The sequence below is a fragment of the Puma concolor genome, chromosome B4, assembly GCF_028749965.1.
Source record: "Puma concolor isolate L17-30 chromosome B4, mPumCon1.1.hap2, whole genome shotgun sequence".
NCBI classification, from domain to species: Eukaryota; Metazoa; Chordata; class Mammalia; order Carnivora; family Felidae; genus Puma; species Puma concolor.
In genome coordinates, this window is record NC_141673.1 from 139,303,481 (window position 1) to 139,331,075 (window position 27,595).

Genomic DNA, 27,595 nt, shown 5'->3' on the forward strand with positions numbered 1-27,595 from the left:
CTATGATGATGAATTTTTCAGTTATTCCTGTATTTCTGTCAGTAGTCGCTTTACATAATTTGAAGGTGCATTATTTATTGTATGTAAGTATAGGATTTCGTATTTTATTGGTTAATGCAAATATTTTATTAAATTCTTTTTTTTTAATACTGTGATTTTGAGAGACAGAGAGAGACAGAGCACGAGTGGGGGAAGGACAGAGAGAGAGGGAGACACAGAATCTGAAGCAGGCTCCAGGCCCGGAGCTGTCAGCACAGAACCCGATGCGGGGCTCGAACTCATGAACCGCGAGATCATGACCTGAGCTGAAGTCAGACGCTTAACTGACTGAGCCACCCAGGCACCCCTCAAATTTTTAATCATTATTTGATAGCTCTCTTTAACTTGAGTAAGTTTTGGCCTAAGATATATTTTACGTGATAATATAGTCATACCAACTTTCTTTTGTTTAGTATCTGCCTTATAGTTGATACAACCTTTTTAAAAATTATTTTTCAATCTTTGTCCTAAAGTTTTAGGTTTGTCTCTTGTAAATGGCATATACATAAATTAGTTGATTTATCCATTCTGACAACCTTGTCTCTTAATTGGAGAGCTAAGTTTATTGACGTATATTGTGAGTATAAATATATTCAGAGTTTTGTTGAAAATAAAGTTTTTGGTTGATAGCTTCCATTTTTGCTGATGAGGGGATACGTTTAACCTTCTTGATCTTTTTTAGGTATTCTTTGTTTTGCTTTGTCTTGTTTTATTCCCACTTTTTTATTAATACCTTCTCTCTGTCTTTGCGGTTTAATGTTTCCATGTAATATGACTAGTTTTGCTTTTTCTATATTTGTGGTTTGGAATTCACTGATATCCTGAACTGGAGTATTAACACTTCGTAGAATTTCCAGAACATTCCCAGCCATTCTCTGACAGTCTCCAGTCATTCTGGTCTCTCCTCCAGGAACTCCACGTCCAGCATCAGATGGCTTCCTGTAGTGTCTGTTTCTCTTAAACTCCTGTTTCGCGTTGCCAACCTCTGTCTCTTCTGCTGTCCCGAAAAAATGTTTAAATTTACGTTGTATTTCTTTAGTTCTTTCTTCATCTAGAGGAACTGCTCTTAAACCTGCTGATTTTTTTTTTTTTTTTTAATTTTCATTCATTTGCTTTTCAGGCCTGGGTTTCCCTTTGGTTATTTTCAAAACGTTTCATCATTTTCATATACTTTTGCTCTTTAGTCTCATTTTGGTAACTTCTTTACCTTGCCTTTTTGTAGGTCTTGTGATTTTCTTTTTAACTGTAATCTTAGTTTTCCTACAAGTTTATAGTGAGAGTATTCTGCAGAGTGAGTCGAAGTGCCATACCTGCAAAAGGAATTACATTTTCTTCTATGTATACCCTTAACCAGGGGCCACAGTACATTGATTTTTCCTTTGGAGGTAAATTCAGCACTGAATTTCACATGTGGCTTGGCTTTTTTCTTCCAGCCTGGGTCAAGGCCCTCTCCTGTTTTATCCTGCAGGGCAGGTTCTGCTTCAGCATGCCCCTACACAGAGGCCTAGATTTCTGGGTCCTTTAGACCCTATATCTGAGTCATACCCTTCGTTAGCTTCAGTTTTTAAATCAAAACTCACGTCCACCAAGTTTTATTCGATATCTTAGAGTGAAATCAAGTGTCCTGCTTTTCTTTTGGATCCCATTTGTACATTGGTTTTCAGGTTTTCAGACTGCTTCACTTCCTTGACAGCTGACGAATGCAGTGTGTGCCTGTGTATATGTGTGTATGAGTGTGAGTATGTTTAAGTTTTCTTCTGACATTTTCAGTGGTGTTTCAGTGGAAAGGTTTCTGTTTAGGGCATCTGAAAGCTCTCCTTTCTCCTGTCCTTTCTGTTGTTACATTCTTCCCTCTTTTCCAAACTCCCCATCAAAACCGGCCTGTCCTTCTAGACGTAGATGAGTGCTTCAGATGGCTTCCTCTTGCCCCTCATGAAAGTGGACTTCTCCTAGCACTTTTAGGCAAGGTTGATTAATCTGTGCAATGCAATACTAAAGCAGTTGTCATCACTTAAGGAGAAAGCAACTGGGGTACAAATCTGTAGGATCCGTCATGTGCCTCTAGCAGCTTCTGTCTCGTGCAGCTTCCCCAACCTCTTCCATAAATCTGGGTGTAAGGATCATGTGAGACACCGTATGTGAGACTGTTTCGTTATACGCCATTCCCCCAACATGTGCAGGCTATTTTGGTTTTTCAACTGAAGACCTTATAGGTCCAAAAACCATAGGAGCCAAAGCCATGAGAAATAGGGACAGTTTTAAGGAGTGATGTAAATTTGTAAGTAAAGAATATTTTTTTTGATCACTGGGGTTTTAGTGCCTCTCTGAATTAGTCTATACACTTTATTCTGTCTCTCACACATGTGCAGAGAAAATGTTTTGCACCATAAATGCATTGTCTGTCCTCATGGATGTTTGTAAAAGACAGCAAAAGAAATCTCCTTTGTAATGCAGCTTTCCTCATCATCAGCACTGAAATGGAATCATAAACCATAGTTAATTTCATTTCCAGAATTTTTATAATAGTAGGACAGCTGTTCAGCATAACTTTTCCTGTTGCTTTTCAATTTACGGTACATATGATAAAATAAATTTGGAAGTAAAGGCCAAGAGGCTTGGATGAACTTTATGAAATTTAATTTGGCTGTGTCAGGGGCTTATTTTTCATTGGAACATTTTCAGGCTCATGGACACTGTTTTTGAATAGGTACCAGTTTCTCAAACCTGGTTTAAGATACGATTTTAAAACTAAGCTGAATGGCAGTAATTAGGTGAAAAGCTGGTTTGAAAGTCTTCTGTATTTTCTCATTGGTAAAGTGTTTGGGAAAAGGGTGGATTCTGTTTTTATAAGCCCACTACTTAACGTTACCCATTTTGATACCAAAGTGTAATTTTTCAAATCAAATATTATACTGTTAAATATTCAGATATACCAACACTAATATTTTGTAGAAAAATCCTATCTCTATTCCCATTGTTGCATGTTCAAATATAAGAAAGTCTTGAGCCCAGAGTATTGAAGCCAGAGAGATAAAGTCATTTGTTCAGGTGTGTAAATGGAAATTAACTTAACAATGGGATTGATTGTATTCATTTAGTGTTTCAGCTTGACAGATTATAATTATAAATGCATGGCTTCCATTTCTTGTATCTGTAAATAATGGCCGGAAGTGAAAAAGGATGCAGCTAGTAAAGATCAGATTAGACCACTAATTCTTCTTAAAGCATTTTTCAGAAAACAGAATTTACATTATTCATGGTGCTTAAAATGCCAAGGAACAGCCAAACTTTAGTCTCAGCTGGGCTCCAACACCTGGTTTTTAACCACACCATTTTTTAATTCTTTTTTGGTAGGATGATAAGCATTTTGAAATTCAGAAAGCTTCCTTCCATGAATTTTAAGTGTGGGTGGATCTCAGAATACCAATGATACAAGTATGTTGAGAAATTACATTAACTTTAGGGTTTTATGACTCAATCTCCCTTTCAGAAAGAATCCTACCTTTAATTACTGTTTGTTGAGAACACTCTGAATATTGCAGCAGTAGAACAAGAAGTCCGATTGATAGGGAAGATCTCTCCATCTATGTCCCCATTGCAGGGGACATAAGATCATCTCTCAGATTTGAAGTGAGAAAACTTTCTTTAAGCAGGAGCCAACAGCAACATCTGTGCACAACTAATCCTGAACCTGAACCAGCTCTTTTCCATATTTTAGAATATGCCCATTTCCGCTCATCTTAACTTTTCATTTCATAGGCTCTGGCAGCCACGCGCGGTGGATTACAAAGGACTACTTTGTAATCATTTTGATTTATCTATAAGCAGGACGTTTGCAAAATCCCTTAAGAAACTCATCCTCACAGATTTGTAGCTCAATTAAGTAGATTCAATTAGTTTAGATAGACTGGCTGAGGAGTATATAAGGCTCAAATCCCAAAAGATTCTAGGATTTTGTGCAGTTCGTTGTTAACAGAAAACCTCATTTCCTTGCGATGATACATCTTCAAAACATTTGGAAAGCAAACTGCATCTCTGACAAATGCTGTAAGTACAGTTGAGTTTTGCAGCCCCCAATCTTCCCTACACCCTGTCTTTGGGAACGTGGGTGTAGCGTCAGGACACAGTCAGTTTCCTCATTATTTGATGCCCAACAGACGGAAAGCTCCTTTAGCTCATGTCTCGCCAGGTGTCAAAGTGAGAGAAGCTCAGGTGTCTGTAACCCACTGTTGTTACCCCCACCCCAGATCTTCTTGGCAGGATAAAAATGATGGGGATTAATATCTTTTTGAGGTCCTATTTGGTTCCAGAGACAGTGCTAGCTTTTGTCTGCTTTGCTAATATGATTCACAACACTACCCCATGAGGAAGGTCCCCCCCGCCCCCAAAAAAGGCCGAGATTTTTTTTTTTAAGTGAAAGTTGGGGGAAAGAGAGATGGCAAAGAGGAGGAGGAAAAAGAAAAGTTTCTCAAGAGCACACACACGCATCTGTTCTGTGGCATGTTAATACTTTGTCCAAGGTCATGTGGCTAGTAGAATTGCCAGAGTAAGTATGTGGTTTATCCAACACCAAAACCTGTGTGGTTTACTGCTAATGCTACATTACCTAGTGCTTGGGAGAGCCTGATGAGAGTCCTCTAACTTGTGGACACAGAAGGATATATTTCTTTGTGTCCCTTGCACTTAGACGTGGTCGTATACTGAGGTCTTGCCGGTGGAATATGTTCTCGGTTCGTGGTCTGTCCACTAAAACCTTTCTCACAGAATCTTCACCTTCTTTCCCTATTGGAAGGCTGGATGAAGGGCCCCGAGGTCCTAGGGGAGAGCGACACTACACAGTAGGAGGGGTCGGGATCTCTGCAACATTACCTAGAAGGTTGTCTTGGCCACACGTGCCTGAGGAGCTGTGTGAGCAGGAAGTAAACTTCTACTGGGTGAAGGGCAGGGCACTGACGTCATTTATTAGAGCGGTGAGCTCACCCTGAATGTAGACCCGAGGTGAGGGGGCAGCATTGCACATCCCAACCTCCTCTAGCCATGTTCCCACCCCCATTTTTTCTGTGTGACAACAAAATCTAATCAGGTCAACTAAACCCTACCAGTGTTCTAGCCTCTCACGCATAACAATGCCCTTGTCCCTAAAGACTTAAGACCTGAAAATTTCACACCAGGAGGCATATCAAGGAATGCGGTCAGGGAAACAGCCCTCAGCACATCACAGTGTGTAGGCAGCGAACCTGTTTACGCAGTGGATGGCTCAGTCCTGTGCACATTCCATTCCATGCTCTGCCAACACTGTAGAAGACTAATAAGGAAAAGAAAATGACCAGTCTATTTGATCCTTAAAACTGTGTTGTGCATGGATGCAAGCACAATGCACGGTCATTTATTATTAAATTTAAAGCTGTAGGAGAGAATAAACTCCTCACCTTCCCAAATAGAGACAAATACTTCTAATCTCTATGGAAAAGCAAAAGAAACAGGCGTCTCCAAAGAGTGTGCCAGTGAGAGATTCATCTCCTCATAGATTTCTATGATCACAGGCCTCAAGTTGAGTTCTCGAGCCCACAAATTACAATACCCACAGCAGGATAACATCTCTGTGCTGCTGTTACAGTTATTAATGCCGTTACAATTGAGAATTCTGTTGGCTGCATGCTTGACTAAGGGTATGAGTTTATCTTCACGATATCCCTGGAAGGCGGGCAGGTGATGACTTTTATTAACACCATTTTAGTGATGAAGGAGCCAGAAAAGAGGAATGCAAAGGCATTTCCCAGCATAATGCTGCAAATCTAAAGCAAAATTAAGTTCAAAACTCAAAGTATTTCAATTGTTAGTGTACGCTTAGGCAGTGATTCGCATCCATACATTTTTCAGGGACAGAATCCCTGTTGTTGAGGAAGATTCTCTCCAAGATCAAAAAAGAAAAAAAATGTTAATGACTTGGTGGTAGATTTAAAAGACTTCATGACTTTTTTTTTGGTGCCTCGGCATGTCCTACTAGGGCATGACTGTGAAGCAGAAGGGGAAGGACCAGCCTGAAATACATTTCCTACAAAGGACATTTCAGCCCTGATCTATTAAACATATAGGCACGTTCGCCAATATTCACAGCATACCACTGTGAGTTCATTTCTGTCCTTGTGGCATTGGAAAGACTTGGTGTGGTAATTTAGAATTATTCAAGGAAAGGAATCCCTGCCCAAGTTATACCTAAGATTAAATGGCCCCCATTTCAAAGACTTGCTACGCATGTAAAGTAAAAGCCCCCCTTTTTAGCCTGACTTGCCTCAGTCCTCCATCCCCAGGGTCTCTTGTTCCTGCCGCATACAAACATATTCCGACCTACACACCATTCACCCTATTTCTTACCCCGTTAACTCCCTGAAAGTCCTCTGGCTTCATGCATTTAATTTTGTTTATTCCATCCACTGGGAAGAACTTTATCTTCACATGAATCTACATGCCAGAGTCCCTTTTCATCCATAAAATACCTTCTCTGAAATATCGCAGCTTCTCTTGAATCACAAAATTGACTTTGTGGGTCATTCACTTGCTCTCTTGCTTCCCATAAGATTTATCAATGGCTTGTGAACCCTTGGAACATAAAAACTGTCATGTTCAGTTTTTTTCCCCTGACAACTAGCATTGTGTTTTGTATGCAGCAAATATTCAATAAGTGCTTCTCTTGTTTAACCATTTTTTTTTAAGTTTATGGATTTATTTGGATAGAGAGTGTACAAGCAGGGAAGGGGCAGAGAGAGGAGAGATAGAGAGTTCCAAGTAGCCTCCACGTTGTCAGCACAGGGCCTGATGTGGAGCTTGATCTCACCATGAACTGTGAGATCATGACCTGAGCTGAAATCAAGAGGCGGACGCTTAACTGACTGAGCCACCCAGGCACCCATGTTTAACCAGTTTTTAATGTAGCTTCAGTTTTTGTTTTTTTACTTTAATTAATTAACTCTTTATAGAGAAGAGATAGAATTCGATTTGGAATGAGACATGAATTTTTTATAGGATTCAGAAGGGTAACAGAGTCTAGAAAATACAATATATATTTGGTGGCTTTCGTCATTTTGGATCAAGGACTTTTTGTTTGTTTTGACTATTGCTTTATTTATTTTATTTGATCCTCTCTCCGTTACATGCATGTTAGGATTTCAAGTTTTCTAAAGAAGTTGTTAACACATCTGATGCTATTTTCTCTAAGTCTTTATGCTGCACTCTCTAGGAAACTATTTAAAATTACATCCACATGCCAGGAATGTGTGAGAGTGACCTTTGAGCCCCTTTTAGAAAGGTGAAAAGATAATTCTTGTTTCTAAAGGTATTGTTACATTAAAAAAATATAAATGAAAAAAAATGAAAAAATAAAAAGGATGCCTAAGTTGAACTTTACTAGGTAAAAAAAATATAGCCAGAATCATTAGTGTTAGAAGAAATGACCATTACAATTTATTGGAATTAGAACAGCTGCCATTCCAAAAGGCATATTGTAAATATATAAGAGATTTCAGAAGTTTGTCCAGTTTATTATGTAATCAAGATAGCACTGCACTGGGTGATTCCCACACATTTAGACTTTTGGGACACTCTGTCCCTTGAGATTTATATAAAATTATTCCCATCTCCATCCCATATTTAATGGAAAATTCAGTATTCATGTTCAAATTCATATGTCCAAGATCTCTTGGGTTGGGATGAGATTACTCTAATGAAGGCTATTGTACTTGTCACATATACTTATAACTCCCTGTATTATTATATTTACAGATTTTAGTTAAATGTAATCATTCCATATTCAAAGATATAAACATCTATCAGAGAAATAAGAGTTTACAGAAATAAAGTTTGTTGTTGAAGTTGCATTCAATAGGCTCTACCTATAATTTATATAGGCAAAAAAAAAAAAAAAACAACTAGTAGAGGGGAAGGGTTTCTGGTAGGATTTGGGGTATTTAAGAAGGCAATCCTTAAGATATGGGGATACCAGGCCACACAATAAATCTCCACTTCAGGGTGTTGCCATCCACATGATTATGCTGCCAAAAAATCTGTAGCTATTATTTTTCTATGTAAATTCCAATTCCTGGCAGGAAGATGAATGGCCCAAAATTAGAATAAGGGTCCTATAACTAGAAAGTCTATTCCTGTTTTAGAACGAGGCCAGGTAGGAACGGAAGGAGCTACTCTAGTCTGCTTCTGTGCAGGTGCAGTCTTTCTTGGAGAAAGGGAGCTACTGTGTCTGGAGAGCTTCCTCAGGAGGTGTCCAATAGAAAGATTATTTGGTTTGCCTCCTCGCTTGACAGATGAGGACACAGACTCCCCTCAGAGCTGAGTGCCATGCTCATGGCCATGAGCTGGAGGCTGAGGTTCAAGTGGAAGGAGGCCTCTTAATTCCCATTCCTTTACTGTGTCTACCTCACCTGGAGATGCATTTGGGACCTTTTATTGCAAAGATTAGAAGACTGAATAGAGTATTAAACCTTTGGGAATTTCAGGGAAGGAATTCTGTTTTTTGAACTTGAATCTGAAAAGGTTTTCAAGTGTGTATAACACGTATAAGGTAGTTCTGTTTCCTTGTCCTATTGCCCATACCACCACTGGACCTGAGAAGCCCCAGGAATAAAAACCGTTAGAGGAATAAAAAGCATCACACGATACAATTTTGTTAGGTGCCCAGACTTTAAATCATCATGTAGAAGTTAAGATCGTTACTTATGTATCTGATCAGTTTCCTGGTCCTGATCTGATGTGCACCGTGAGTTTGAGACTCATGGTCCTAGGTCACCTGCTCATGAACTTGGGTCTCTAGAGCAGCAGCAGCAGCACTGTAAATGGATAAAATGTTAGAAGTGCAACGTTTTAGGCACATCCTAAGATCTGCGGAATTGAACAGTTGGGGTCAAGGCCCAGTTCTGGCTTTAATGGACTTCCTGGTAATTCTGGTACACATTCAGGTTTGAGAACCACTGCTTCTAGCTATTGATACTTCTTTAAAAAAACAAAAACAAAAACGAAACAAACAACTACCCTAGGCCTAGCTTATTTTACTTTTTTCTTTTTTTAAATAATTTTTTTAAGTTTATTTATTTATTTTTGAGAGAGACAAAGAGTACAAACAGGGGAGGGGCGGAGAGAAAGAGAGAGAGAATCCCAAGCAGCCCCCAGTTTGGGGCTCCATCTCATGAAACCGTGAGATCATGACCTGAGCCAAAATCAAGAGTTGGATGCTTAACTGACTAAGCCACCTGGGCGCCCCAATTTTACTTTTAATTGAGAAACCATATAGAGCACATTCTATATGCCCATCATTGTTATAAGTATTTTAGAAACATTAACTCATATGGTCCTCATAATAGCCCTAACACATAAAAACAGCATCTCAGTTTTATATTGGGAGAAACTCATCATACTAGGAAGTCTAACACTTGCCTTATTATTTTTCCTTTATCATCCTCCAAAATAGTTGTTTGTTGGTTTTTTTTTTTTTTGCCTTCCCAACCACACTAGAACAAACATGTGACACAAAGAATGTGATCAATAAAGAACTATTAAAATGAGTGAACATAAGAATGGATGAATGAATTTCTTTTATACAGAAAATTATCTTTATAGAATCCTCAAAAGGTCATGCCAGGTCATGCTGTAAACCTTTTTTATGACTCTGTAATACATACTTTTACATGGCTCTGTGAGGAAAAAGAACCTCAGTTAGGACTTTTCCACATTGCACCTACCTGGGCAATAGCTCTGGGTGGTTAAATAGATAGAGGAATCTGAGACCTATATAGCAGGTGGACTGCTAGAAAAGAGGCTGCAAATAAAATTTATTCAAATCTGAGAAATAGAATCTCATTCAGTTTCAGGACTCAGGAACAACAGGTAGAGACACAAATAAAAACCTTCCTTTTGCTTTGCTGCAGGCTGAATGCTTGCATCTCCCCAAAATTTCTATAGTGAAACCTAACCCCCAGCATGGTGGTCTTAGGGGATGGGGCCTGTGGGAGGTGGTTAAGTCATAAGGGTGGAGTGTCCTTATGAAAGAGACCCCACAGAGCCCCCTCACCCCTTCCACCATGTGAGGGCACTGTGAGAAGATGCCATCCATGACCCAGGAGGCAGTCCCTCACCAGACACAGAACCTGCCAACACCTTGATCCTGGACTTACAGCCTCCAGAAGTTTGAGAAGTAAATGCCTGTTGTTTGTAAGCCACCTTTTCTACGGTTACTTTTGTTATAGCAGCCTGAATGGACTAAGGCACCCTGATAAGAGACTTGACATGACATGGAAGCTGATGGTCACACCCTGGTATCTCACTTGTAACCAGCAGAAGGCAGATGATGAAGGCAAGAGTGTCATCTTCAAATAGGAGGGCCTTTTATATTTGGAGGATAGTGAGACCTCCACCGAATGTCTGTAGCAAATGTAAGAGTTAGTTTGTCATGATCTGACCCATGTCCTGTCTGAATAGAACATGTAGTAGCAGAGTTTTCTCGCTCCTACAAGATTACAGACTGTGGGATTCAAAACTATAATTTGAGACTAAGAAGATACAACAGAACATACTGGCCTAACAGAAGATATTACCACATAAGAAATACATGCTCTCCATTAAAATATAATAAGTCACTGATTGAGTTTAACAGCAAATTGGATTTGTCAGAAGAAAAGTCAATGCACTTAGATATGGGTCAATTTATATTGATAAGTTTGAAAGAAAATGAGAAAATATAGTACCTACTATATTTCTACCCATGCTCACATCTTCAGGACACCTAACTTCTAGCAGACGGAACTCTTCACCAGGTCTCCTGACCTGGCAAGCCACATCCAGCAAGATAGGTTTGAGTTATGTATTTACTTTTTCACGGTCATCCGGCAGCCTGAGTCTTAGTCCCCTCTGATGTTAGAAAAGGATGTGATGTGATGATGCATGAAAGTTCTCACGTGACGTTGGCCAGAAAGCGTTGAGTGAAGTGACAATAGACATTTCTGGCCAAGACCAAGACCATTACTCAGGTCGACTTGGGGACAAGTTGGTGTGAACTTGGCATTGTTACTTTGCCAGCCTGCTCATCTGTCTTGATGACCAACTTCCACCTATCGAGGATTTGCATGCTTGCCTCGATAGGCTCTGCCAGATGAACCCCAAAGGGAAGTAATTCTAAAATAACACTGAAGACAAGCACATCTAGGACAGGTTCTCATGTGAATTAATAGCAGAACAAACAAACAAAAAAAGAAAAAAAAAAAAAAGAAGGAGGAGGAGGGGGAGGAGGGAGAGGAGGGGGAGGAGGACAAAGAGAAAGGAAAGAGAGAAACTTTCCTGGAGGCTTGCTTTCATTTATATCATCTCCTATTTTTCCTGAGTACATCAATATACCAGTTAACAAATACAAACAAAAATTTATGAATTTCATTGGATGAATACTTGAATGCTTGAAGTAATAACATTTGCCATGTAAAGTGGCATCAGATTTCTCTTCCACACAGGAACTCTCCAAGCAAGAAAATTGTTGCCCAAACAGCGAGTCATTTCATTGTATGGCTGTGCTGGCATGACCCTACTGAGAAGATGTTCAAGACTTTAGCTTTGGTTTAGAAGTCACTGACGGGTTGAGTGTGGGCTCAGTTTTTCTGCTGCTATGCTACTATTGACACGCAAGTTGCATGCTGAGTTAATTAGCAAAAAGACCAGAGCTTTGAACTAGATATTTCTAGTTCTCTCCATTTTATTTTCACTGATAAATTTTATTTTTGGGTCTTGAGCCAAAGTTTATTCACGTATGAATTATTTGCATAATAAGATGCATAATAAGATTTTGAAGAATAAAAGACTTGTGAAACCCTAGGAATCAATTACTCCCAGTAATCCTTGGTTAAGATGTGTCCTTTAACGACTAGGTGGCTCAGTCAGTTGAGCATCCAACTGTGGCTCAGGTCATGATCTTGAGGTTCGTGAGTTTGAGCCCTGTATCGGGCTCTGTACTGACAGCTCAGACCCTGGAGCCTGCTTTGGATTCTGTGTCCCTTTTTCTCTGCCCCTCCCCTGCTCGCTCTCTCTCTCTCTCAAAAATAAATATTAAAAAAAAAAAAAAGATGTGTCCTTTAAAAACTGACAAAATCCCCCTTTTCTTTACTCTTAAATTCTATACAGCTTTCTGTTCCTTAACTACTCATTTTTTTGCTTCTCAATAAACACGAGGAATGCTTTCTGTTTCTTGCTGTAAGTTAGTGCTATTTATATTTTAGAAATTCCAGAGCCCTTCACATGTCACTTGAGACCCAGTGGCAAGAATGAATTACCCTGAACTGTGTCTCTCTTTCCTGACAGGTCTGCCTGTAAAGCAGCTTGCCTGGAGCTGAATTCATTGTTATTTCACTATCTGAGAGCTAGCTAGCAAGAGACAGTTTTACACATTTTTAACATAAGGCATAAAATGAAATTCAACAGAAACTGATTTTTCCTTTTTTTAAAAATTCCTGACTTTGGCCAAATTTAGGGACTGACATATTTTCAATTGCATAGTGTACATACTGTTGTATTTCTTTGACATTTAATCTTATAATCATTGCTCTAGGGAGAAATATATTAAGGTTTATTGGCAAACACATTTCCCCTAATTTCCTTTTATCCTAAAATAAAAAGATAAATTAAGACTTAGCACACATGTTAGCATTTAGTATTTGGTATAGCTTTGACCTTGCATATCCAGATAATGATTGGTATCCTGTAGCAACCGATTATACTGCATGCCTCAAAATTGTGCAATTTTAAATTAGTAGAACGTCTAAACTTAGGAGTTAAAGTATCAAAAAATGCTTATTTTCTAGATTAATGAAATCATCTAGAATATCTGAAGTGAATGTTATCTAGAGTCAATTTTATAAGCTAATATGGAAGTCCCCGTTCTTTCATTCATCCTAGAAATAAATCTACGTTCTGATTATCTCTGTAATACGTGATAACTCGTGATACGATGTTCATTCACAATAATCGATCCGGCATTTCTTCCTGATTTCTCTATTCCTTGAGTCGGCCACAGGCAAGCAAACACATAGTTGAGATGCTCAGTTGTCCCTGTGCTCTGGGGAATGTCAAAGGTAAACGTTTTTCTAAACATTAGCACATAAAATCCTCCTTTTACATTGTATGTTCATGTTTCTGAAGGGAGAATTTCCGACCCTGGTAATATTTGAATCAATACAACCTGCAATTCTTGCCTATATTTGAAATTTTGTAATCGATTCTTATCACAATGCTTTTTCAAGTTAATAGTGGTAACAATGGAATTGTAATAACTAACACTTACTTCTTGGAATGTGCCAAACGTCATTATTATGCAGTCTTTTTCCTTACTTAATTCTTACAACCATGTGAAATTGGTGGGTCCATTTTGCAGGCCAAAAATATATATATGGAGGTTTTGAGAGATAACATTATTTATCATCACAAAGTGAGTCCGTGGCAAATCTGCGATTCAAGGGAAGACATCCTTAACCCAGTGCCTGAAGTCTTCCACACCAAGTGCTTTCGTTAATCATCCATTTCATAATAATAAAAAATAATAATCTAATAAAAAGATTGGTTTAAATTCTCCTTTTAAGTACTTAGTGTAACATGTTTCTTAATAATCCTAGCATAGAACTCTGATCTCATCCTAGAGCCAAATTTACCTTTTACTAAACCAGTTCATCTTGATTTCATCATTGTATGATTTTTCTCCAACACGCTTATTTCTCCACTTTCCGTTATTGCAGCATAATTCAACCTACAGACGTATTTTGCTGAGTTACTAAAAAAAAAAAAAAAAAAAAGAAGCTTTCTAGGGGGTTTCCCTGGCACTAAGGAGTAGCACCTTCCCATAATCCATTCTCTACAGCCATAGGTGTCCTTTTTTTTTTTTTTTAATTTTTTTTTTTTCAACGTTTATTTATTTTTGGGACAGAGAGAGACAGAGCATGAACGGGGGAGGGGCAGAGAGAGAGGGAGACACAGAATCGGAAACAGGCTCCAGGCTCTGAGCCATCAGCCCAGAGCCCGACACGGGGCTCTAACTCACGGACCGCGAGATCGTGACCTGGCTGAAGTCGGACGCTTAACCGACTGCGCCACCCAGGCGCCCCCTAGGTGTCCTTTTAAAATACAAATTTGATGTCAAATACCTACCTAAAACAGTTCATTGGTGTTCCGTGGATCTTAGGATAACACTACAACACTCAAAATGGCTTTCGTAGTCTTCTGTAGTCAGCCTTCATGAGTCCTCTAAGCTCTTTTTCTTCTAGCCCCAACGGGGTGCTGCCTTCTCAAGTCAATGTTGCTTTGACAGACCTCCCACATGGGCATATACTCTTCCTTCTACCTGGATTGCTCATTTGTCTTCTTCCATTGTTAGCTTACACTCACCCTCCGGTTCTCAGCTAAATTGTAATTTTCCCTACAAAATTTTCCCTGACCTCCCTGAATATTTCAAAACCCTTATGACAATTTGACATAGCCTCATGTTTTTCTCTTTTTAAAATTTATTTTAGAGAAAGAGAGAGAGAACACAAATGAGGGAGAGGGACAGAGGGAGAGACAGAGACAGAGAGAGACAGAGAGAATCTTAAGCAGGCTCCATGCCTCGACGTGGAGCCAGACGTGGCGCTCGATCTCATGACCCTGGGCTCATGACCTGAGCCCGAATCAAGAGTTGGTTGCTCAACCGACTAAGCCACCCAGGCACTCCTTGCCTTGTTTCCCTTATCAGTATTTTTCACAGATTTGTGAAATCTGCTCCTGTGCTGTGGGCTCCATAGGGCATTATGTTTTCCTCAGACTCCAGATCTAATTCACATCATGTACAGTCTTTCTTTCTTTCTTTTTTTTTTTAATTTTCCCTTTTTGTTCTAATTTAAATTTTAGTCAGTTAACATCAGTCCAATATTGGTTTCAGAAGTAGAATTCAGTGATCCATCACTTATATACAACACCCAGTGCCTATCACAATGCCCTTCTAAATGCTCAACACCCACCTGGCCCATCTCCCACCTACTTCCCTCTTTCAACCCATAGTTTGTTCTCTATTATTAAGAGTTTCTTGTGGTTTGTTTCCCTCTCTTCTCTCCTTCCCCCTTCCCATATGATCATCTGTTTTGTTTCTTAAATTCCACATACGAGTGAAATTATATGGTATTTGTCTTTCTCTGATAGACTGACAAATATTTCTTCAGTGAGTGAATACCACTCAACAACAATGAGATTTAGAATTTCTAAGCCCTAAAAGTTAAATGCATGTAGATTATTGACTAGTCAGCCCTTTAAAAAGTTTAACTAAGATGAGTAGAGACACCCAGAGATCAAAGTCCATACATTTTCTTCCATAATTTCATCACAAAAGCTTCATACCTTGTATGGTTATTGCCATGTATTCAAAGCATTGTATATTTTGAATAACTGCTTTATTTATGGATGGATTATTTATGTTTCTGAAATTCAAAGCATGTAGAGTGCTTGTATGTATCTTTTTGTTATGAATATTTAGCTTAAGTTCACTGTGATTGGTAAACATACGCTATGAGATTGAAATCCTATGAAGTTTGTTGAAACTTGATTTATGTACTTACAAATGTTCTGTTTTTAGGGTATGTGCCTTGTGTACTTATATTTTGCAGAATATGGCTACAGAATTTTATAAATATCCACAAAGTTAATCTATTATTCATATTGTTAAAATTTTCTCTGATTTCTCAGTTAAAACTTTTATCTGATTGTGAATTTGTTTCTTATGTAATTTTGCCATTGCTTTCTCTATATATTTAGTTTTTCTAATTTTTCTTCATATTGAACATTATAATTCAATCCATATTTAAGTGCATTGATTTTTCTTCTGTCACATCCAATCTGCTGTTAAACTCATCCAATGACATATTTCACAATTGTATTTTTTCTAGAGATTTCATTTGTTTCTTTTTTATAGCTTTGCATCTTTGCTGGGATTTTATATTTTTGTACTCATTGTGAGTATGTTTTCTTTACATCCCTTAACATCAATTTTACACTTTTTAGGTCTTATCCTGCTCATTTCTACATCTGGGTCATCCCTACCAATTTACTTTTTTCTTAGTATGGGTTACATTTTCTTGCTTCTGTGTAAAGCTGGTAATTTTTTATTCCAAATGTTGTAAACAATGTATTGTAGATTACATGGATTTTGGTATGTGCCTCTGAAAAACAGCGCATCTTACTTGTGGCAGCCGGTTAGCTTGACTAAAATCCAACCAAACACTGTGTCCCTGTGGTGACCAGCAACTGAAGTGGGTTTTTGGTGCTTTTAGTCTTAGTTTTGCTGTTTGGAGTTTCGTGTGTACTCCTGCTCAGTTTCTCCAGTGCCTTAAGAGAGCTGCATTTTTATATTTTGTTCAGAACTTATAATTATTATATGGAAAGGAGTTGGCCCAATACAAGCTACTTTGCTATTAATGGAAGTGGAACTCTGCTTTATATATTTTAAGATAATATTATTAGGTGCATGTAAATTTAAAATTGTTAAACCTTTCATGATTATGAAGTAAGTTAATGACATGTTATTTAGAATTTTCATTAGTGACGATATGCTGTTGAGCGACCCCCTCAGTTTTTGATAGCTTGAAAATATCTTTATTTCACCCTTTTCCTTGAAAGATTTGACTTTTATTTTCTCTTTAGCTTCCTGAAGGTACATAACTTTATAGTATCGTTGTTACATTTCTAAAAGTTATTTGTCTTTTCTTACAGGGTGTATTTAAGATTCTTGTTTTTCAGGGTTTTTTTTGGGGGGGGGTTAGATTCTTGTTTTCCCTAATATCATTCAGTTTCAGTATAATGGATGTAATATGGATTTTTTTTTTCTTGGTACATATGCTGCTTGGATTGGATTTCTTGAACATGTGATTTCTTTCTTGGTTATAGAAGGCTATGATCTTTTCAAGTATCACCTTTGCCCATTTTCTTACTTAATATCTTTCTGGACTTTATATAAAAGTTAACTTTCTCGCTCTTTTTATCTTATTCCTTTCACATTTTTACTTCTTTACCTCATTTTATTCCATTGTGTTTAACTTCCTTAGATTCATCTTTCTTTACCCCCATAATTTTTCTGTCTAGTCTTCTGATAGTCTTGTTCATTATATATTTTTTCAGTCATTACATTTATCAGCTCTTAACATTAAGTTTTGTCCTTTTTCAATTCTGTTTGGTAATTCTGTAGGTTGAGAAAAAAATCGGTTGCTATTCCAAATCACATGTGCCAAAAGTAATTAAAGATTTCATGTCAAAAACTAAAAAGCTCATGGTAGCAAATTTGATATGTACTTATTACATCTGAAGTAAGGAAATATTTCTTAAATAAGAAACAAAAAGTACTGATTATGAACAAAAAAACAGTATTTTGGATTATATTAAAATTAAGAAGTTTTATTTTCAAAAAAATTTTTAAGTTTTTATTTAGTTAAAACTTGGAGAATAGATTTAACATACTGATATTTGATACACAATACACACAACTGAGAAAATATTGGCATCAAGAATATATAAATGCTTCAGACTAATACAAAACACAAAAATGTAATAGGAAAGTGGCCCAAAGATATGTAGTGACATTTCACAAAAAAATAAATAAAACAAAACAAATCACAGATAGGCAATACCAATATAAAGAATTTTCAGCATCAGTGGAAATTAGAAACATACAAATCAAGGCCACAATGAACTGTTACTTAATTGGCATCTATTTTAACCTGAAAATGACAAGTATTAAAATATGAATAAATAGGATATTTTATATGGTGCTATTGAGAGAAAATTTGTATATGCAGCATGGGACAAAATTTGCCATTTCTGTTCAAGTAGAATATTTCTTTTTCACATGAACCATCAATTCTACTCCTGATAATGTATTCTGGAGAAACCATTCCACATGTAAAGAAAAGAAATCTGCACACATATTAAGAGTTTCAAATAGCAAAATTGCTGAAAATCTTTTGATCAATCTTTTGATAAGATAGTGGATTAAAAAGTCCTTTTTTAAAGGAAACAATAAAGCAATCTTTATCCATACTGTAGAATATCAAGCAACCATTAAAAAGGAATATATACCTGTATTATACATATGTTGACCAATGATAGATAGATACATAGATACATACATACATTGATGTAGATATAGACATGACCATTGATGTAGACATTTTCCATAACACATGGATAGCTGTGAGAAAGCAGGGGATAGGGGTAAGAAAGCAGATTGGATTAAAAACACATACATACACATAAAAATACAATTCTGTATTATATACATGGTACATTATATAAAATATATGTAAGGTAAAACTGTTAATAATGGTTCTATTTTGACATACTCTAATCTTCTTTAAAGTAATTGATGCCTAGTAATAAATGGTTCCTGATTCATTGAAGCATGTCTGAATTTCCAAAATCTAGTACATCTCATTTGCTTGAAACATCTTTTAAACCAATTTGATCTCTTCAGAATTTAGCTAACCTAGAAAATTGTTATTTCTACACTTTCCTTCTCATGCATATGTTTCATTTCTTTCTTCCTTTCAAACTTTAGGGCATTACTTTTGGATTGATATTAAGCAATTATATCTTCTAGTTTTTGAAGTATTAGGTGTGGCTATTTTTAAATTAAAAACTACTCAGCAAGAATCAACATTGGCAGATGTCAGCAGACCCTAGGGTCCCCTCATCCCATGAATACAACTAGATAACTATCGAATTATCCTACATATCCCAGAAATTGACCTGAAGACTGGCAGAACAAACTCCACAACTAAAAGTAGAGAAGAGGCCACACTGGAGAAGATAGGAAGTATGGAGACATAGTTTAGGGGAGAAACAGATTCTGGCTGCTGCACAGAAGTGGGAGCTGTGTTCGCAGAGAAGGGCTACAGACAGATGGGCACACAGGGGCATGCACAGGGAAAACTAGTCCCCATAACAATTGGCTTGGAAAGTGAGAAGGGCCAAATGTCATGATGTCTGACAATAAGCAGGGCTTAAAGCCTAAAGTTCTAAAGACCAGCAGGCCTGGATTAGGGAGAGCCCAGAGGGCACTGAGCCTGCTCTTGGAGAGAAGGCGACAAACAACCTGTGGACATACAGTGTAGAAACAGTGATCTGAAGAGTGCCTGGGGTGGTGTGCTTGGGTGGCTCAATCAGTTAAATACCCGACTCTTGGTTTTGGCTCAGATCGTGATCCCATGGTTCATGGGTTCGAGCACTGCATCGGACTCTGTGCTGATGGTGCAGAGCCTACCTGGGATTCTCTCTCCCTCTCTTTCTGCCTCTCTCTCAAAATAAATAAGCATTAAAAAAAATTTTTTTTTTAATGAAGAGTGCCTGGAGCACACAGTGGGGAGGTTATTTGCTCACCTCAGAGCATGTCCCAGAGAGGCAACATTCATGGAGAGACCCCTCCAGAAACAAAGGAACTGGCCAATGCTATTTCCCTTCCCTGACCCTCAGGGTAAGTGTAGGGCCACCTGTGGGAACCAATATAGGGCAGACACTGCCTGCCTAACTTGCTTCCACCGAGCCCCATCACCCCACACTCCAGTAGAACTGCACTTCCCAGGCTTGCTTGCAGCAGTCCCAGTGCAGCAGTCCCCATCCCCAGAAGACTGGCCCCAAACCCTTCTCACACCTCATTTCCCAATGTGAGTTTAGGGAAGTCTCGGTTCTGGTGGGAATGGTGGCAGGTCTCATTTCACAAGCAGATCAGAGCAAACCTACTTAAAACGCACCACATTCAGGCCAGGGACCAAACACTGCCCACAACAGGCAAAAAGAGCTCTGCAGATGACTGGTTTGAAGAATAAAGCGGCCAGGATAAAACAGTAGAACATGTGCAGCATACATTGAGACATTTCTTGAAGCATCAGGCTCTGGGGAACAAGGTCACTCATGGCAGGGCACTATAAGACCTCTTCTCGATAAAGCCATTACCCTCAAGAACAGGAGATGTATCTGACTTTCCTAATACAGAAACTGGCACAGACAGAAAAAAATGAGAAGACAGAGAAATTTATCCCAAATAAGAAAAAAAGATCATAGCTAGAGATCTAAGCAAAACAGATACAACTAACAGGACTAATGAAATGATCATAAGGACAAGAAAAAGAGTGGAAGACATGAGTGAGACTCTTAATGTAGAGATGAGGAATAACAGCAGAGATAAAGGGATCAATAAATGAAAAGAGAAATATGCTCAATGGAATGAAAAGCAGGCTAGAAGAAGCAGAGGAATGAATTAATAACCTAGAAGGCAGAGTAATGGAAAGTAGTCAAGCTGAACAGAAGAGAGAAAAAAGAATTAGGCAAATACAAAGTAGGAAACTTAGTGACTCAGTCAAATGTAATGAAATTCATACTATAGGATTCCTAGAAGAGAGAAAAAATGAGCCAGAAAATTTATTTGAAGAAATAATAGCTGAAAACTTCCCTAATCTGGGGAAAGAAACATATCCAGATACAGGAGGCACAGAAAACCCCAAGAAAATCAACAAAAGCAGATGCACTTCAAGATACATTATAATTAAATTTGCAAAATATAGTGATAAAAAAATTTAAAGGAGCAAGACAAAAGACAGTGACATGCAAGGGAACCCCATACAGTTAGCAGGGAATTTTAGAGCAGCAACTTTCCAAGCTGGAAGGGGGCATGATATATTCAAAGCGCTCAGTTGGAAAAATCTGCACCCAAGAATATTCCATCCAAGAAGTCTATCATTCAGAATAGAAAAGATAGAATTTCCAGACAAACGAAAACTAAAAGCATTCTTAACAATTAAATAAGTCCTACAAAAAATATTAAAGGGGACTCTTGAGTGGAAAGGAGAAGACAAAAGCAATAAAAATGAATATTTCTGTGAAAAATTAGCCAAGGAACTCAGAAAATAAAAGAATGTAAAATAAAACAAAATACACCTAAACTATGGGGAAGAGAGGAGTAAAAAATGGGTTCAAACGTAAACTACCATCAACTTAATACAGGCTGCTATATACAGAAGAGGTTGTATACAAACCTACTGGTAACTCTATATCAAAAACCACTAATATGTAAATAATAAAAACAGAAAGAAATCCAAATATATCACCAAAGAAAATCAGGAAAACATGAAAAAAGAGAAAGATAAGAAGGAATCAGAGAAAATCTTCACAAACTACAAAACAATAATTAAAAAATGACAATGAAAGCATGTCTATTAATAATTAATTTGAATGTAAATGAACTTAATGCTTCAGTCAAAAGGCATAGGTGACAGAATGTATAAGAAAACAAGACCCATCTATATTCTCCCTACAAGAAATGCATTTGAAACCTAGACACCTGCAGGTTGAAAGTGAAGAGATGGAGAAACATCTATCATGAAAATGGATGTCAAAAAAAAAAAAAAAGACTGAGTAGTGATACTTTAATTGGACAAAATAGACTTTAAAAGAAAGACTGTAAAAAGAGACAAAGAAGGATATTATATAATATAGATGACAATCAAACAAGATGTTATAATAATTGTAAATGTTTATGCACCCAACATAGTAGCATCCAAATACATAAAGCAGTTAATAACATATATAAAGGAACTGATTGATAATAATGTGATAAATGTTGGGGACTTTAACACCCCACTTACATCAATGGACAGATAATCTAAACAGAAAATCAACAGAGAAACAATAGCTTTGGATGACACACTGGAACAGATAGATTTAACAGACATATGCAGAACATTCCATCCCAAAGTAGCAGAATTCACATTCTTTTGAATGCACATGTAACACTCCAGAATAGATCAGATGTTAGACCACAAAATAAACTTCGACAATTTCAAGATCAAAGTCATACCATGCATCTTTTCTGACCACAATGCTATGAAACTAGAAGTCAACCCCAAGAAAAAAGCTGGAAAAACCAAAAATACACATAGGTTAAATAACATGCTACTAAATAATTAATGGGTCAACCAGGAAATAAAAGAAAATTAAAAAAGTACATAGAAACAAATGAAAATGAAAACACAATGGTCCAAAAACTTTGGAATGCTGCAAAAGTTGTTCTAACAGAGAAGTTTATAGCAATACAGTTCTACCTCAAAAGCAAGAAAAATCTCAAACAAACAACATAATCTTACACATAAAGGAGCTAGAAAAGAACAATAAACAAAACCTAAAACCAGCAGAAGGAAGGAAATAATAAAGATAGAGCAGAAATAAATGATATATAAACTAAAAAGAAATGATAGAATATATTGATGAAACCAGGAGCTGGTTCTTTGAAAAAAATCAATACAACTGATACCCTTCTAGCCAAATGTATCAAAAAAAGAGAGAAAGGACTCAAATAAAATCAGAAATGAGAGAGGAGTAATCACAAAAACCACAGAAATAAAAAGAATTATGAGAAAATATTATGAAAAAAGATAGGCCATCAAAATGGACAACCTAGAAGAAATGGATATATTCCTAGAAAAATATAAACTACCAAAACTGAAACAGGAAGAAATAGAAGATTTGAACACATTCATAACCAGCAAAGAAATTGAATCTGTGATCAAAAAAAACAACAAAAGTCTAAGACTTGATGACTTACAGGTGAATTCTACAAAACATTTAAAGAAGAATTAATACCTATTCTTCTCAAACTATTCCAAAAAATACAAGAGGAAGGGAAACTTCCAAATTCATTCTATGAGGCCAGCATTACCCTGATACCAAAACCAGATAATGACATCACTAAAAAAGAGAACAGCAGACCAATATCCCTGATGAACACAGACACAAAGATACTCAACGAAAGACTAGCAAACCTAGTCCAACAATACATTGAAAAAAGCATTCACCATGATCAAGTGGGATTTATTCCTGGGTTGCAATGATGATTCAATATTCACAAATCAATCAACATGATACGTCACATCAATGAAAGAAAGCATAACAACCATATGATCATTTCAATAGATGGAGAAAAAGCGTTTGACAAAGTACATCCATTCATGACAGAACCCTCAACAAAGTAGGTGTAGAGGGAACATATTTCACCATAGTAAAGGTCATAGATGAAAATCCTGCAGCTAACATCATCCTTAATGGGAAAAAAACTGAGACCTGCTCCTATAAAGTCAGGAACAAGATGAGAATATCCATTCTCACCACTTTTATTCAACATGGCAGTGGAAGTCCTAGCCACAGTAATCAGAAAACAAAAAGAAACAAAAGGCATCCAAATTGGTAAGGAAGAAGTGGAATTTTCACTATTTGCAGATGACATGATTCTATATGTACAAAACACTGAGGATTACACCAAAAAAAAAAAAAAAAAAAACCTGCTAGAATTGATAAACAAATTCAGTAAAGTCAGAAGACACAAAATCAACATATAGAAAACTGTTCCATTTCTATATGCCAATAATGAGGCAGCAGAAAGAGAAACTAAAGAAACAATCCCTTTCACAGTTGCACCAAAAATAAAATGATTACTAGGAATAAACCTAACCAAAGATGTGAAAGACCTATACTCTGAAAACTATAAAAGGTTGATGAAAGAAATTGAAGATGACACAGAAAACACGGAAAGACATTCCATGCTCATGGATTGGAAGAACAAAATTAAAAAAATATATACTACTGAAAGCAATCTATACATTTAATGCAATCACTATAAAAATATCAACATTTGGGGAGCCCTTGTGGTTAAGTTAAGCCTGTGTCACGCTCTGTGCTCACAGCTCAGAGCCTAGAGTCTGCTTTGGATTCTGTGTTTGCCTCTCCCTTTGCCCCTTCCCTGCTCACACTCTGTCTCTGTTTCTAAAATGAAGAAACATTAAAAAACTTTTTTTCATACCAATAGAATTTTTCACAGAATTATAACAAACAATCCTAAAATTTGTATGGAATCACAAAAGACCCCAAAAAGCCAAAGCAATCTTGGAAACGAGAAGCGAAACTAAACTGGAGTCATCACAATTCTGGACTTCAAGCTATAACACAAAGCTATAGTAATCAAAACAGTACGGTACTGACACAAACATAGACACATAGACCAACAGAAGAGAAAACCCAGAAATAAACCCGCAACTATATAGTCAATTAATCTTTGATAAGGCAGGAAAGAATATACAATGGGAAAAAGATGGTCTTCAACAAATGGTGTTGGGAAAACTGGACAGCCACATGCAAAATAATGTGACTGGACCACTTTCTTTCACCATACACAAAAATTAATTCAAAATGGATTCAAGACCTAAATGAGAGATGTGAAACCATAAAAATCTTAGAAGAGAACACAGGTAGTAACTTAATTAACATTGACTGTTGTAACTGTTTTCTAGATATGTCTCCTAGGGCAAGGGAAACAAAAGCAAACATAAGCTATTGGGACTTCATCAAAATAAAAACCTTTTGCACAGTGAAAGAAACAATCAACAGAACTAAAAGGCAATCTACTGAGTGGGATAAGATGTTTGCAAATGACATACCTGATAAAGGGTTAGTATCTAAAATATGTGAAGAACTTACAAAACTCGACACCCCAAAACTAAATAATCCAATTAATAAATAGGCAGAATACATGAGTAGACGTTTTTACTAAGAAGATATCCAGATGGCCAACAGACACATGAAAAGATGCTCAACATCACTCATCATTAGGGAAATGCAAATCAAAACTACAGTGAGATATCACTCACATCTGTCAGAATGGCTCAAATTAAAAAAACACAAGAAACAACAGGTGTTGGTGAGGATTTGCAGGATGGGAAACCCTCTTGTACTGTTAGTGTAGTGGGAATGCAAATGGATGCAGCTCCGGTGGAAAAGAGTATGGAGTTTCCTCAAAAAATTGGAAATAGAAATATTCTATAATCTAGTTATAGAACTTTTCGATATCTACCCAGCAGAATACAAAACTAGTAACTCAAAGGGATACATACACCACTATGTCTATAGCAGCATTATTTACAATAGCCAAAGTGTGGAAGCAGCCCAAGTGTTCATCATTTGTGTATATATGTGTATATATATAATGGAATATTACTCAGCCATAAAAAATAATGAAATCTTGCCATTTACAACAACATGGATGGAGCTAGACAGTGTAATGCTGAGTGAAATAAGTCAAAGAAAGACAAATACCATATGATCTCAATCATGTGGAATCTAAGGAACAAAATAAATGAGCAAAGGGAAAAGAAGAGATCAAGAAACCTACTCTTAACTATAGAGAATAGACTGATGCTTAACAGAGAGGAGGTGGGTGGGAGAAAGGGTGAAATAGATGATAGGGATTAAGGATAACCACTGAGTGATGTATGGAAGTGTTGAATCACCATATTGTACACCTGAAACTAATAAAACACTGTATGTTAAAATATATTACTAAGCAAACATTTGTTAATCTCAGAATTTTAGTCATGGGTGTAGTTCCAATTGGTCTGGCTATGAGAAATTTCAAGCAACAGCATTGCTCAAGAATTAATATATTACAGGGGCACCTGGGTAGCTCATTCGGTTAATCTTTTGACTTTGGCTCAGGTCATGATCTTGAGGTTCATGGGTTTGAGCCCCACGTCGCACTCTGTGCTGACAGCTCAGAGCTTGAAGCCTGCTTCAGATTCTGTGTCTCCCTCTCTGTCTGCTCCTCCCCTGCTCACACTCTGTCTCTCTCTGTCAAAAATAAATAAACATTAACAAAATTTTTAAAATAATTAGTATGTCATTAATGATATATCCATATACTAAAAATCTCATCTTTTGTGCATATAATTTCTACTGCATATAATTTCTACATATAATTACCCTGGGTCCCTTTCTTTTTTTATTTTTATTTATTTATTAAAAAAAATTTTTTTTTGATGTTTATTTATTTTTGAAGGAGAGAGAGGCAGAGCATCAGTGGGGGAAGTGCAGAGAGAGAGGGAGACACAGAATCGGAAGCAGGCTGCAGGCCCTGAGCTGTCAGCACAGAGCCCGATGTGGGGCTCCAACCCACGAACTGTGAGATCATGACCTGAGCCGAGGTTGGACGCTTAACCGACTGAGCCACCCAGGTGCCCCGCTTTTTTTTAAAATATAATTTTGGTTTTATGTTGTCTTTATAATAAATTTTCCAGGCTTTTAAAAAGAGGGCGCCTGGGTGGCTTGGTCGGTTGGGCGTCTGACTTCGGCTCAGGTCATGATCTCACGGTCCGTGAGTTCGAGCCCCGTGTCGGGCTCTGTGCTGACAGCTCAGAACCTGGAGCCTGTTTCCGATTCTGTGTCTCCCTCTCTCTCTGCTCCTCCCCAGTTCATGCTCTGTCTCTCTCTGTCTCAAAAATAAATAAAAGTTAAAAAAAAAAAAAAAAAAAAGGTATGTTCTTATGGGGCACCTGGGTGGCCCAATTGGTTGAGCATCCGACTTCAGCTCAGGTCATGATCTCACAGTTCATGGGTTTGAGCCCCACGTCCGGCTCTGTGCTGACAGCTCGGAGCCTGGAACCCTGCTTCAGATTCTGTGTCTCCCTCTCTCTCTGCCCCTCCCCTGCTCACGCTCTGTCTCTCTCTCTCTCAAAAATAAATAAAAACATTAAAAAAAAATTTTTTTTTAAAGATATGTTCTTAGACACAACAAATAAATTGAAAGACTGTCTACAGGAACAGGAAAAGTGAACGTATATACTTTTGTAATACAGAGTATAATTTATAATTGTAAATATTAGGGGAAAATTTGGCTAGAATAATTCACTATTTAAACTTTACTGGTTTGAAAGCCCAAATTTATCTTGAACCATTTTTTCTGAATAATTTCCTCAGAGTAAAATCTACCCCCACATTTTTGGATGGGGAACTTAGTGTAAGTATCATTTCCAAAATAAATGTTTTGATGAGTTTAAATGTTAAAGAATCAGAAACACATGGACTGAGTTTTCCAATAAATAAATATAAAATTCAAGGAAATTTGATTTGCTAAAGCTTGTTTTATTTTACCAAATACAGAGCATTTGAAAATCACTTAAAATATTGGACCCAGTTGAGCACCACATAGGATACGTGTTTGTGTGTGTGTGTGTGTGTGTGTGTGTGTGTGTATAAAATGATGGCTAACAGGAATGTCATTAGTTCTCAGGTATTATTACTATTATAGATCCATTCTTTCTTACTTATTTAAATGCTTTGGTTTCCTCTTATTAATTCAGTGCAAATCGTTTGATTACCCACTGTTACATACTTAATTTAAAGGGATTAAACAATGGACTACAACTTACAATATTTTAATTCTTATTAATTATTTTTTAAGTAGTCAAGGTGCTCACAAATTTAAAATGGTAGAAAATCCTTGAATTCCACATCTCTGTGAAGTCATTTTACTAGTGTTTTCTAATTAATTTGAAAATTTTGTTTTTGGCCAATCTGACAAGTAAGATATATAATTTGTTTTATATATGATTATATATAGTTTTATATATTTTATGTATAATTCAATATTATAATTCAATTTTAGCATGGAGATTGAAAACTAAAAGACAATGTT